The 12,441-nt window shown below is 35.3% G+C and overlaps 1 non-coding gene across 1 annotated transcript; it reads left to right on the top strand.

Moving 5' to 3' along the window:
- Positions 1–11,824: 11,824 nt before the first annotated feature.
- LOC139879194 (small nucleolar RNA R71) lies at positions 11,825–11,931 on the top strand. The gene has a single exon (XR_011770046.1). It is a non-coding gene; the product is annotated as a small nucleolar RNA R71 (small nucleolar RNA).
- Positions 11,932–12,441: the final 510 nt, after the last annotated feature.

Here is a 12,441-nt window from a genome sequence, read left to right as displayed (position 1 = left end):
TGTGTTTCAGAGTTTTCGGGGTTTCCCACTTTTCAACAGTTTCTATCTTTGCCGGATCCACCTTAATACCTTCTTTGTTCACTATGTGACCGAGGAATTGAACTTCTTCCAACCAAAATGCACACTTTGAAAACTTAGCGTACAATTCTTCCTTCCTCAATACTTCTAACACCTTTCTCAAATGTTCACCGTGTTCTTGGTCATTCTTTGAGTAAATAAGTATGTCATCAATGAAAACAATGACAAACTTGTCAAGGTATGGTCCACACACTCAGTTCATAAGGTCCATGAACACAGCTGGTGTATTAGTTAAACCAAACGGCATGACCATAAACTCGTAATGACCGTAACGTGTTCTGAAAGCAGTCTTTGGAATATCATCTTCTTTCACCCGCATTTGATGATACCCGGAACGTAAGTCAATCTTTGAATAAACAGACGAGCCTTGTAGTTGATCAAATAAGTCATCGATTCTCGGTAGTGGGTAGTGGTTCTTGATGGTAAGTTTGTTCAACTCTCGGTAGTCGATACACAACCTGAATGTACCATCTTTCTTCTTGACAAACAAAACAGGAGCTCCCCACAGTGATGTGCTTGGTCGAATGAAACCACGCTCTAAAAGTTCTTGTAATTGGCTTTGCAGTTCTTTCATCTCGCTGGGTGCGAGTCTGTAAGGAGCACGAGCTATTGGTGCAGCTCCTGGTACAAGATCTATTTGAAATTCAACGGATCGATGTGGGGGTAATCCCGGTAATTCTTTCGGAAATACATCGGGAAATTCTTTTGCGACGGGAACATCATTGTTGCTCTTTTCTTCAGTTTGTACTTTCTCGACGTGTGCTAGAACAGTATAGCAACCTTTTCTTATTAGTTTTTGTGCCTTCAAATTACTAATAAGATGTAGCTTCGTGTTGCCCTTTTCTCCGTACACCATTAAGGGTTTTCCTTTTTCTCGTATAATGCGAATTGCATTTTTGTAACAAACGATCTCTGCTTTCACTTCTTTCAACCAGTCCATACCGATTATCACATCAAAAATCCCTAACTCTACTGGTATCAAGTCAATCTTAAATGTTTCGCTAACCAGTTTAATTTCTCGATTCCGACATATATTATCTGCTGAAATTAATTTACCATTTGCTAATTCGAGTAAAAATTTACTATCCAAAGGCGTCAATGGGCAACTTAATTTAGCACAAAAATCTCTACTCATATAGCTTCTATCCGCACCCGAATCAAATAAAACGTAAGCAGATTTATTGTCAATAAGAAACGTACCCGTAACAAGCTCCGGGTCTTCCTGTGCTTCTACCGCATTAATATTGAAAACTCTTCTGCGGACTTGTCCATTCGTGTTCTCCTGGTTCGGGTAATTTCTAATAATGTGGCCCGGTTTTCCACATTTATAACAAACTACATTGGCATAACTTGCTCCGACACTAGTTGCTCCGCCATTACTCGTTCCGACACCATTTGTTCCTTTCGTTCTGTTAACCCCTGGTCCGTAGACCTCACACTTCGCCGCGCTATGACCATTTCTTTTACACTTGTTGCAAAATTTGGTGCAGAACCCCGAGTGATACTTTTCACACCTTTGGCATAGCTGCTTCTGATTGTTGTTGTTGTTGTTGTTGTTGTTGTTGTTGTTGTTGTTGTTGTTGTTGTTGTTGCGGTTATTATTGTTGTTGGGATGATTGTTGTAGTTGCTGTTGTTGTTGTTGTTGTTGTTGTTGGGCCGTTTGTTGTAGTTGCGATTGATGTTGCGATTGTTGGGATAGTTGTTGCGATTATTGTTGTAATTGCTGTTGTTGTTGTATTGGTGATTCTTATTACCGTTTTCCTCCCACTTTCTTTTGACTTGCTTCACATTGGCCTCTTCAGCAGTCTGTTCTTTAATTCTTTCTTCAATCTGGTTCACTAGTTTGTGAGCCATTCTACATGCCTGTTGTATGGAGGCGGGCTCGTGTGAACTTATATCTTCTTGGATTCTTTCCGGTAATCCTTTCACAAACGTGTCGATCTTCTCTTCCTCATCTTCGAATGCTCCCGGACACAATAGTTAGAATTCTGTGAATCGTCTTTCGTACGTGGTAATATCAAATCCTTGGGTTCGTAACCCTCTATGTTCTGTCTTGAGCTTATTAACCTCGGTTCTAGGACGGTACTTCTCGTTCATCAAGTGCTTGAATGCTGACCACGGTAGTGCGTAAGCATCATCTTGTCCCACTTGCTCTAGATATGTATTCCACCATGTTAACGTAGTACCTGTGAAGGTATGCGTAGCGTACTTCACTTTTTCCTCTTCAGTACACTTACTTATGGCAAACACCGATTCGACCTTCTCGGTCCACCGTTTCAATCCGATCGGTCCTTCGGTTCCATCAAATTCCAAAGGTGTGCAGGCAGTGAATTCTTTGTAGGTGCATCCTATACGATTTCCTGTACTGCTAGATCCAAGGTTATTGTTGGTATGTAGCGCAGCCTGTACTGCGGCTATGTTTGAAGCAAGAAAGACACGAAATTCCTCTTCACTCATATTCAAGGTGTGTCGAATAGTCGGTGCCATTTCCTTCAAAATAGTCAAATGAAACGAGTTAATCATATAGAATATCAAGAGTAGTCAATAGTATTTCGTAGCGTAATATGAACTTATTTATAAAAGCTCTTTCTTCATATTAGCATTTTATACTCTTTAATTCGGGTAGTACCTACCCGTTAAGTTCATACTTAGTAGCTAACATACCATTTCAACTACTACAATTCTATATGAAAAAACTAATCACAAAAAAAAAAAAAATATATCATATTCAAACCTTTATACAATAACTTGCAAACTTACAATACCGCTATTTTACATATAGCATGAAATATAGCACGTAAAACTTTGATACAAAGTAGTTGCGAAGATAATTCTAGTTAATAAATAAGGCGTTCAGCAAAGGCAACAAAGACACGTAATTCATACGTCCAGAAACAAGTCATGCATTCTGGTTTTACTAATACCACTTCCCATCCTTGGTCTTGTAGAACGTAACCATTGTGACCGATAGTATGAAAACGTGTTGTAACGTCGTCAAAAGGGCGAAGGTTACGTAATGACCAACAGTCTCGTAATAACCTAAAAACCTCATTTCTTACCCCAATTACCGACTCCGTCACTTGTGGGAACGTTTTGTTTAATAGTTGTAGCCTGATGTTCATTTTCTCACTTTGGTGAGAAGCGAACATTACTAACCCGTAAGCATAACATGCTTCTTTATGTTACATGTTAGACGCTTTTTCTAAATCATGAAGTCCTATATTCGGATACATTGAGTCAAAGTAATTTCTTAACCCGTTGCGTAAAATAGCATTTGGGTTCCCCGCAATATATGCGTCAAAGTAAACACATCGTAACTTATGGGTTTCCCAATGTGATATCCCCCATCTTTGAAACGAAATCCTTTTATAAACCAAGGCATTCTTGGAATGTTCTTCGAATGTCTTACAAAATGATTTTGCCATAAATAGTTGTGCCGAGGAATTCTGACCGACTCTAGACAAGATTTCATCAATCATGTCTCCGGGTAAGTCTTCTAAAATATTGGGTTGTCTATCCATTTTGTGTTTTTATACTGTAAAATAGACAAGAGTTAGATTCATAAAAAAATACTTATTAATACAAGCAATTTTTACATATATCATAAAGCATAAGCACACTATATTACATATATTACACCACACGCATACAACTATCTTATTCCGACTCGCTCGTTTCTTCTTCTTCGGTTTTGGTTCGTTTTGCCAAGTTTCTAGGGATATATAATGTTCCCCTAATACGAGCCGTCGTTTTCCACATTGGTTTAGAAAAATCTGGTGGTTTAGAGGTTCCCGGGTTATTGACACAACTTAAGAAATACAGGTGTTGACGATACATATAAAGTTCATCGGGTTTGGAATCGAATTTCTCTATTTTTATGCCCTTTCCCTTATTGTTCTCTTTTGCCTTATTAAATTGTGTTGGGGTAATTTCTATAACATCATCGGAATCCTTGTCGGGATCCGATTCATCGGAGAATTGGTAATCCTCCCAATACTTTGCTTCCTTGGCGGAAACACCATTGACCATAATTAACTTTGGTCGGTTGGTTGATGATTTTCTTTTACTTAACCATTTTATTATTTCCCCCACCGGTTCTATTTCTTCTTCCGGTTCCTCCTCCTCTGGTTCCGATTCTTCTTCCGGTTCCGATTCTTCTTTCGGTTCCTCTTCGGGAACTTGTGAATCAGTCCACGAATCATTCCAAATTACATTTGACTCTTCATTATTATTAGGTGAGTCAATGGGACTTGTATTAGAGGTAGACATCTATCACATAATATCAAACACGTTAAGAGATTAATATATCACATAATATTCACATGTTAAAAATATATAGTTTCAAACAAAATTTGTTAAGCAATCATTTTTCAAGTAAACACGGTCGAAGTCCAGACTCACTAATGCATCCTAACAAACTCGATAAGACACACTAATGCAAAATTCTGGTTCTCTAAGACCAACGCTCGGATACCAACTGAAATGTCCCGTTCTTATTGATTAAAAACGTTCCATATTAATTGATTTCGTTGCGAGGTTTTGACCTCTATATGAGACGTTTTACAAAGACTGCATTCATTTTAAAACAAACTATAACCTTTATTTCATCAATAAAGGTATAAAAAGTTTTACGCAGATTATCAAATAATGATAATCTAAAATATCCTGTTACACACGACTATTACATAATGGTTTACAATACAAATATGTTACAACGAAATAAGTTTCTTGAATGCAGTTTTTACACAATATCATACAAGCATGGACTCCAAATCTTGTCCTTATTTAAGTATGCGACAGCGGAAGCTCTTAATAATCACCTGAGAATAAACATGCTTAAAACGTCAACAAAAAAATGTTGGTGAGTTATAGGTTTAACCTATATATATAAAATCGTAACAATAGACCACAAGATTTCATATTTCAACATACATCCCATACATAGAGATAAAAATCATTCATATGGTGAACACCTGGTAACCGACATTAACAAGATGCATATATAAGAATATCCCCATCATTCCGGGACACCCTTCGGATATGATATAAATTTCGAAGTACTAAAGCATCCGGTACTTTGGATGGGGCTTGTTTGGCCCAATAGATCTATCTTTAGGATTCGCGTCAATTAGGGTGTCTGTTCCATAATTCTTAGATTACCAGACTTAATAAAAAGGGGCATATTCGATTTCGATAATTTAACCATAGAATGTAGTTTCACGTACTTGTGTCTATTTTGTAAATCATTTATAAAACCTGCATGTATTCTCATCCCAAAAATATTAGATTTTAAAAGTGGGACTATAACTCACTTTCACAGATTTTTACTTCGTCGGGAAGTAAGACTTGGCCACTGGTTGATTCACGAACCTATAACAATATATACATATATATCAAAGTATGTTCAAAATATATTTACAATACTTTTAATATATTTTGATGTTTTAAGTTTATTAAGTCAGCTGTCCTCGTTAGTAACCTACAACTAGTTGTCCACAGTTAGATGTACATAAATAAATCGATAAATATTATCTTGAATCAATCCACGATCCAGTGTATTCGTATCTCAGTATTGATCACAACTCAAACTATATATATATTTTGGAATCAACCTCAACCCTGTATAGCTAACTCCAACATTCACATATAGAGTGTCTATGGTTGTTCCGCAATATATATATATAGATGGGTCGACATGATAGGTCGAAACATTGTATACGTGTCTATGGTATCTCAAGATTACATAATATACAATATAAGTTGATTAGGTTATGGTTGGAATAGATTTATTACTAACTTTCACGTAGGTAAAATGAGTAGTTTTTATCAATCTTGTTTTACTCGCCATTTCTTCGTTTCTAATCCGTTTTGAGTGATTCCAGTGGCCACAGTTTCGTATTGAACTTAAATTTATGAATCTAAACAGAAAAAGTATAAGTTTATAGTCGGAAATACAAGTTACAAGTTATTTTTGAAAGAGGTAGTCATTTCCGTCGAAAGAACGACATCTTGATGACCATTTTGAAAAACATACTTTCACTTTGAGTTTAACCATGATTTTTGATATAGTTTCATGTTCATAAGAAAAATCATTTTTCCAGAAGTATAGCTTTTAAATCAAAGTTCTTCTTAGCTTTTAATTATCCCAACCAAAACAGCCCCCGGTTTTACTACGACGGCGTATATCCAGTTTTATGGTGTTTATCGTGTTTCCGGGTTTTAAATCATTAAGGTAGCATATCATATAGATATAGAACATGTGTTTAGTTGATTTTAAAAGTCTAGTTAGAAGGATTAACTTTATTTGCGAACAAGTGTAGAATTAACTAAACTATGTTCTAGTGATTACAAGTTTATAACGTTGAATAAGACAGCTTTTTATGTATGAATCGAATGATGTTATGAACATCATTACTTCCTCAAGTTCCTTGGATAAACCTACTGGAAATGAGAAAAATGGATCTAGCTTCAAAGGATCCTTGGATGGCTTGAAAGTTCTTGAAGCAGAATCATGACACGAAAACAATTTCAAGTAAGATTTCCACTCGAAATAAGATTGTTATAGTTATAGAAATTGAATTAAAGTTTGAATATGATTATTATCTTGTATTAGAAAGATAACCTACTGTAAGTAACAAAGGTTTCTTGATCTTGGATGATTACTTGGAATGGATTTAGAAAACTTGGAAGTAAACTTGCAATCTTGGAAGTATTCTTGATTTTATGAAACTAGAACTTTTGGAATTTATGAAAAACACTTAGAACTTGAAGATAGAACTTGAGAGAGATCAATTAGATGAAGAAAATTGAAGAATGAAAGTATTTGTAGGTGTTTTTGGTAATTGGTGTATGGATTAGATATAAAGGATATGTAATTTTGTTTTCATGTAAATAAGTCATGAATGATTACTCATATTTTTGTAATTTTATGAGATATTTCATGCTAGTTGCCAAATGATGGTTCCCACATGTGTTAGGTGACTCACATAGGCTGCTAAGAGCTGATCATTGGAGTGTATATACCAATAGTACATACATCTAAAAGCTGTGTATTGTACGAGTACGAATACGGGTGAATACGAGTAGATTTGTTGATGAAACTGAACGAGGATGTAATTGTAAGCATTTTTGTTAAGTAGAAGTATTTTGATAAGTGTCTTGAAGTCTTTCAAAAGTGTATGAATACATATTAAAACACTACATGTATATACATTTTAACTGAGTCGTTAAGTCATCGTTAGTCGTTACATGTAAATGTTGTTTTGAAACATTTAGGTTAACGATCTTGTTAAATGTTGTTAACCCAATGTTTATAATATCAAATGAGATTTTAAATTATTATATTATCATGATATTATGATGTACAAATATCTCTTAATATGATCTATATACATTAAATGTCGTTACAACGATAATCGTTACATATATGTCTCGTTTCAAAATCATTAAGTTAGTAGTCTTATTTTTACATATGTAGTTCATTGTTAATACACTTAATGATATATTTACTTATCATTTAACATAATTAACCAAGTGTATCAATATCTTAATACGATTCATATGTACCTAGTAAGACGTTATAACGATAATCGTTATATATATCGTTTTCGAGTTTCTTAATTTAATAGTCTCATTTTTATGTATATAACTCATTGTTAAAATACCTAATGAGATACATACTTATAATAAAATCATGTTAACTATATATATAACCATATATATGTCATCGTATAGTTTTTACAAGTTTTAACGTTCGTGAATCACCGGTCAACTTGGGTGGTCATTTGTCTATATGAAACCTATTCCAATTAATCAAGTCTTAATAAGTTTGATTGTTTAACATGTTGGAAACACTTAATAATGTAAATATCAATTTCATTTAATATATATAAACATGGAAAAGTTCGGGTCACTACACCTTTGACAAGCATCACAGGATTTACAAAGAAGGTGCGCGTCTTTGAAAATTGTAGGCCAATAGAATCCAGCGTCGTAAACTTTTCTTGCTGTGAGTTGAGGCCCATAATGCCCTCCTGTTGGTCATGTGTGACAATGGTTTAAGATTTGACTAGCTTCATCTCCGAATACACATCGGCGTATTATTCCATCGGGACAACTTTTAAATAAATGTGGATCTTCCCAAAAATAGTGTTTTATATCACTAAAGAATTTCTTTCGTTTTTGGTACGACAACCCTTTTTCAAGGAATCCACATACTAAGTAGTTTGCATAGTCTGCAAACCATGGAATTTCATTATAATCGATCTTCAAAAGATATTCATCAGGAAAGTTGTCTTGTATGGCCGATTCATTTAGAACTTCTAATTCAGGATTTTCAAGACGAGAAAGATGATTAGCGACGAGATTTTCTGCTCCCTTTTTGTCTCGGATTTCAATATCGAACTCTTGTAAGAGTAAGATCCAACGGATTAATCGTGGTTTGGCATCTTGTTTCGAAAATAGGTATCTAAGAGCAGAATGGTCGGTATAGACCACCGTTTTTGCTAGAACGAGATATGAACGAAATTTGTTAAAAGCAAAGACAATAGTAAGGAGTTCTTTTTTAGTAGTTTTGTAATTCGTTTGTGCTCCTTGTAATGTCTTACTAGCGTAATAAATAGGTTGAAATCGTTTTTCAATCCTTTGTCCTAAAACGGCTCCCATTGTAAAATCACTTGCATTGCACATGAGTTCAAATGGTAGATTCTAATTTGGAGTTATCATGATCGGCGCATTAGTGAGTTTTTCTTTAAGAATATTAAAAGATTTGATGCATTCATCCGAAAAGATGAATGGAGCATCCTTTTCTAGGAGTTTATTCATAGGAATGACAATTTTAGAGAAGTCTTTTATGAAACGTCGGTAAAAACCGGCATGCCCTAGAAAACTCCTAACTCCTCTAACATTGGTGGGATGTGGAAGTTTAGCAATTACATCTACTTTAGCTCTATCCACTTCAATTCCTTCCTTTGAAATTTTATGACCAAGAACGATGCCTTCTTTAAACATGAAATGGCATTTCTCCCAATTTAGAACTAGATTTGATTGTTCGCATCTAATAAGCATTCGTTCAAGATTAACTAGACATGATTCAAATGTATCACCGAAGACTGAAAATTCATCTATGAAAACTTCCATGCATTCTTCTATCATGTCGTGAAAAATCGCCATCATGCACCTTTGAAAGGTTGCAGGGGCGTTGCAAAGTCCAAATGGCATGCGTTTGTAAGCAAAAGTACTATAAGGGCACGTGAATGTGGTTTTCTCTTGGTCCTCGGGTGCTATTGGAATTTGAAAATATCCGGAGAAACCGTCAAGAAAACAATAGTAACTATTCCTGGCTAATCTTTCCAACATTTGATCAATGAAAGGTAAGGGAAAATGATCTTTTCTGGTGGCGTCATTTAATTTTCTATAATCAATACAGACACGCCATCCTGTTACAGTCCTAGTAGGAATAAGCTCATTTTTTTCATTTGTGATGACAGTCGTGCCACCCTTCTTAGGCACACATTGAACTGGGCTTACCCATGGACTATCAGAGATTGGATAAATTAAACCTGCATCTAGTAGTTTAATAATTTCTTTCTTAACAACATCTTGCATATTAGGATTTAGTCTTCGTTGGCGTTGCACATATGTTTTATGACCTTCTTCCATAAGGATTTTATGTGTGCAATACAAATGACTTATGCCTTTAATGTCATGAATCTTCCATGAAATAGCTGGTTTATGAGCTTTTAGCACAAAAATGAGTTGAGATTTTTCATTTTCCGTAAGAGAAGACGATATTATTACAGGTAATTCAGATTCACCATGTAAATAAGCGTATTCCAAATGGTTTGGAAGTGGCTTTAACTCTAATGTCGGTGGTTCTTCTATCGATGATTTGTATCGATATCTGTCTTCCTCTTTTAGCATTTGAAGTTCTTCTGTTGTTGGTTCATAATCATTAGCCATGAGTGTAGCTAACATTTCAGCTTCATCAATTGGTTTTATTCCTTCTCCTAAAGAACATTCTCCTGTTCCTTGTAATTCTGGAAATTCTTCTAACAATTCTGCATGTGAATCTATAGTTTGAATGTAATAACATGTATCATCTGCAGATTGCGTTTATTGCATGGATCTATCCACAGAAAAGGTAACACTCTCGTCCTCTATACTTAGGGTCAGTTTCTTACCGAACACGTCTATTATTGCTTTAGCCATGTTTAAGAATGGTCTTCCAAATATGAGAGGAACTCGAGAATCTTCTTCCATGTCCAGAATAACAAAGTCTACTGAAAATACTAAAGTACCAACTTTAACTAGCATGTTCTCCATTATCCCTCTAGGATATTTTACTGATCGATCGGCTAGTTGTATGCTTATTCGTGTTGGTTTCAATTCTCCAAGGTCTAGTTTAGTGTATAATGAATATGGCATTAAATTTATACTAGCTCCTAAATCTGCCAATGCTTCTATTGAACTAAGACTACCCAGAAAACATGGAATTGTGAAACATCCTGGATCTGATAATTTTTCTGGTATCTTATTCAACAACACTGCAGAACAATTAGCATTCATTGTAACAGCCAAGAGTTCTTCCATTTTCTTTCTATTTGTGATTAGATCTTTTAGAAATTTAGCATATCTAGGCATTCCTGAAATCACATCAATGAAAGGAACATTGACATTTATTTGTTTAAACATATCCAAGAATTTGGATTGCTCGTCTTCAAGTCTTTCTTTTCTCATTTTACTCGGGTAAGGAAGTGGTGGTTGGTATAGTTTAACATAAGGCTTAGCCTTAACTGTGTTATCTTCATTAACCTTTTCAACTACCGGTTCTGTTTCCTTATCTTGCTCAGGCTGTGGTTCTTGTGGAGTAGGAATAGAGTCATCAGAAATTTTAGGTATTTCAGGTGATTTAAGTGTAATACCACTTCTCGTGGTAATGACTTTAGCTGTTTCATTTCAGGGGTTAGCATTTGTATCGCTAGGTAGACTTCCCGATTTTTTTCACCTATCAACCTTGCTAGGTTGCTTACTTCTTGTTTTAGATTTTGAATAGAAGCTTGTTGATTTCTAAATGTTTGAGCATTTTGTTCATTGGTTTGTTTATGAGATGTGAAAAATTGAGTTTGAGATTCAACTAGCTTCGACATCATGTCTTCTAAATTTGGCTTTTTATCATCGGTTTGTGGTGGTTTATTTTGAAAAATAGGTCTTTGCTGATTGTAAGTATTATTGGATACTTGTTGATTGCTAGGACCTTGTTAGTTGTTGTATGGAACATTTCGGTTATAATTCTGATTTTGATTGTAGATTGGTCTTGGCGGTTGATAATTATTTTGATAATTATTTCCAGGCCTTTGGTTCATGTATGAAATATTCTCTCTTTGTTCTATTGTTTGTTCAATACTGAGACAATCTTTTGTCAAATGTGGTCCTCCACACTGCTCACAACTAATTCATATTGCGTGAATATCTTTAGTCATCTTTTCCATTCGTCTCTCGAAATCATCTATCTTTGCGGATATGGAATCAAAGTCATGGCTAGAATCGGCTCTAGCCGCTTTAGATGATCTAACGATATCTTTTTCTTGATGCCACTCATGTGAGTGGGAAGCAGTGTTATCAATAATTTTGTAAGCTTCAGTTGCGGTTTTCTTCATAATGGAACCATCAGCTGCTATGTCGATGTCTTTTCGTGTAGTGATGTCGCATCATTGGTAGAATATTTGTACTATTTTATAAGTGTCTAAACCATGTTGCGGACATCCTCTCAATAACTTTCTAAATCTTGTCCACGCCTCATATAAAGTTTCATTTGGCTTTTGTGTGAACGTAACAATTTCTCCTTGAAGTCTCATGGCTTTAGATGCCGGAAAGAATTGTTTAAGAAATTTTTCAACTAAAACATCCCATGTATCAATCGCCTCTTCAGGTAACGATTCTAACCAATCTTTGGCTTCTCCCTTTAAAGTCCAGGGAAATAACATGAGATAGATCTGTTCATCCTCTACTTCTCTGATTTTGAATAGAGTACAGATCCTATTAAAGGTTCGAAGATGTTCGTTTGGATCTTCCTTCGGCGCACAACTAAATTGGCATTGATTAGTTACCATGTGTAGGATTTGTCCTTTGATTTCATAATCTGGTGCATTAATGTCTGGTTGAGTAATTGCGTGACCTTGGCCAGTGCGTTTAGCCCTCATTCGGTCTTCCATACTTAGAGGTTCCAGATTTTCCATGATTGAATTTGTTGAATCTGAATCACTAGAGGATTCTGATTTAATGGTTTCTTCCTCGACAATCTCTGGATGAGTGATTTGTGGTTCAGGAGGAATGATTAGTAGTTCAGGATCTCTGAATTGTCC

Source organism: Rutidosis leptorrhynchoides, chromosome 11 (assembly GCF_046630445.1).
Source record: "Rutidosis leptorrhynchoides isolate AG116_Rl617_1_P2 chromosome 11, CSIRO_AGI_Rlap_v1, whole genome shotgun sequence".
Classification (NCBI taxonomy): Eukaryota; Viridiplantae; Streptophyta; class Magnoliopsida; order Asterales; family Asteraceae; genus Rutidosis; species Rutidosis leptorrhynchoides.
The sequence above is the reverse complement of the archived record's forward strand: the minus strand, read 5'-3'. Positions and strand labels throughout refer to the sequence as shown.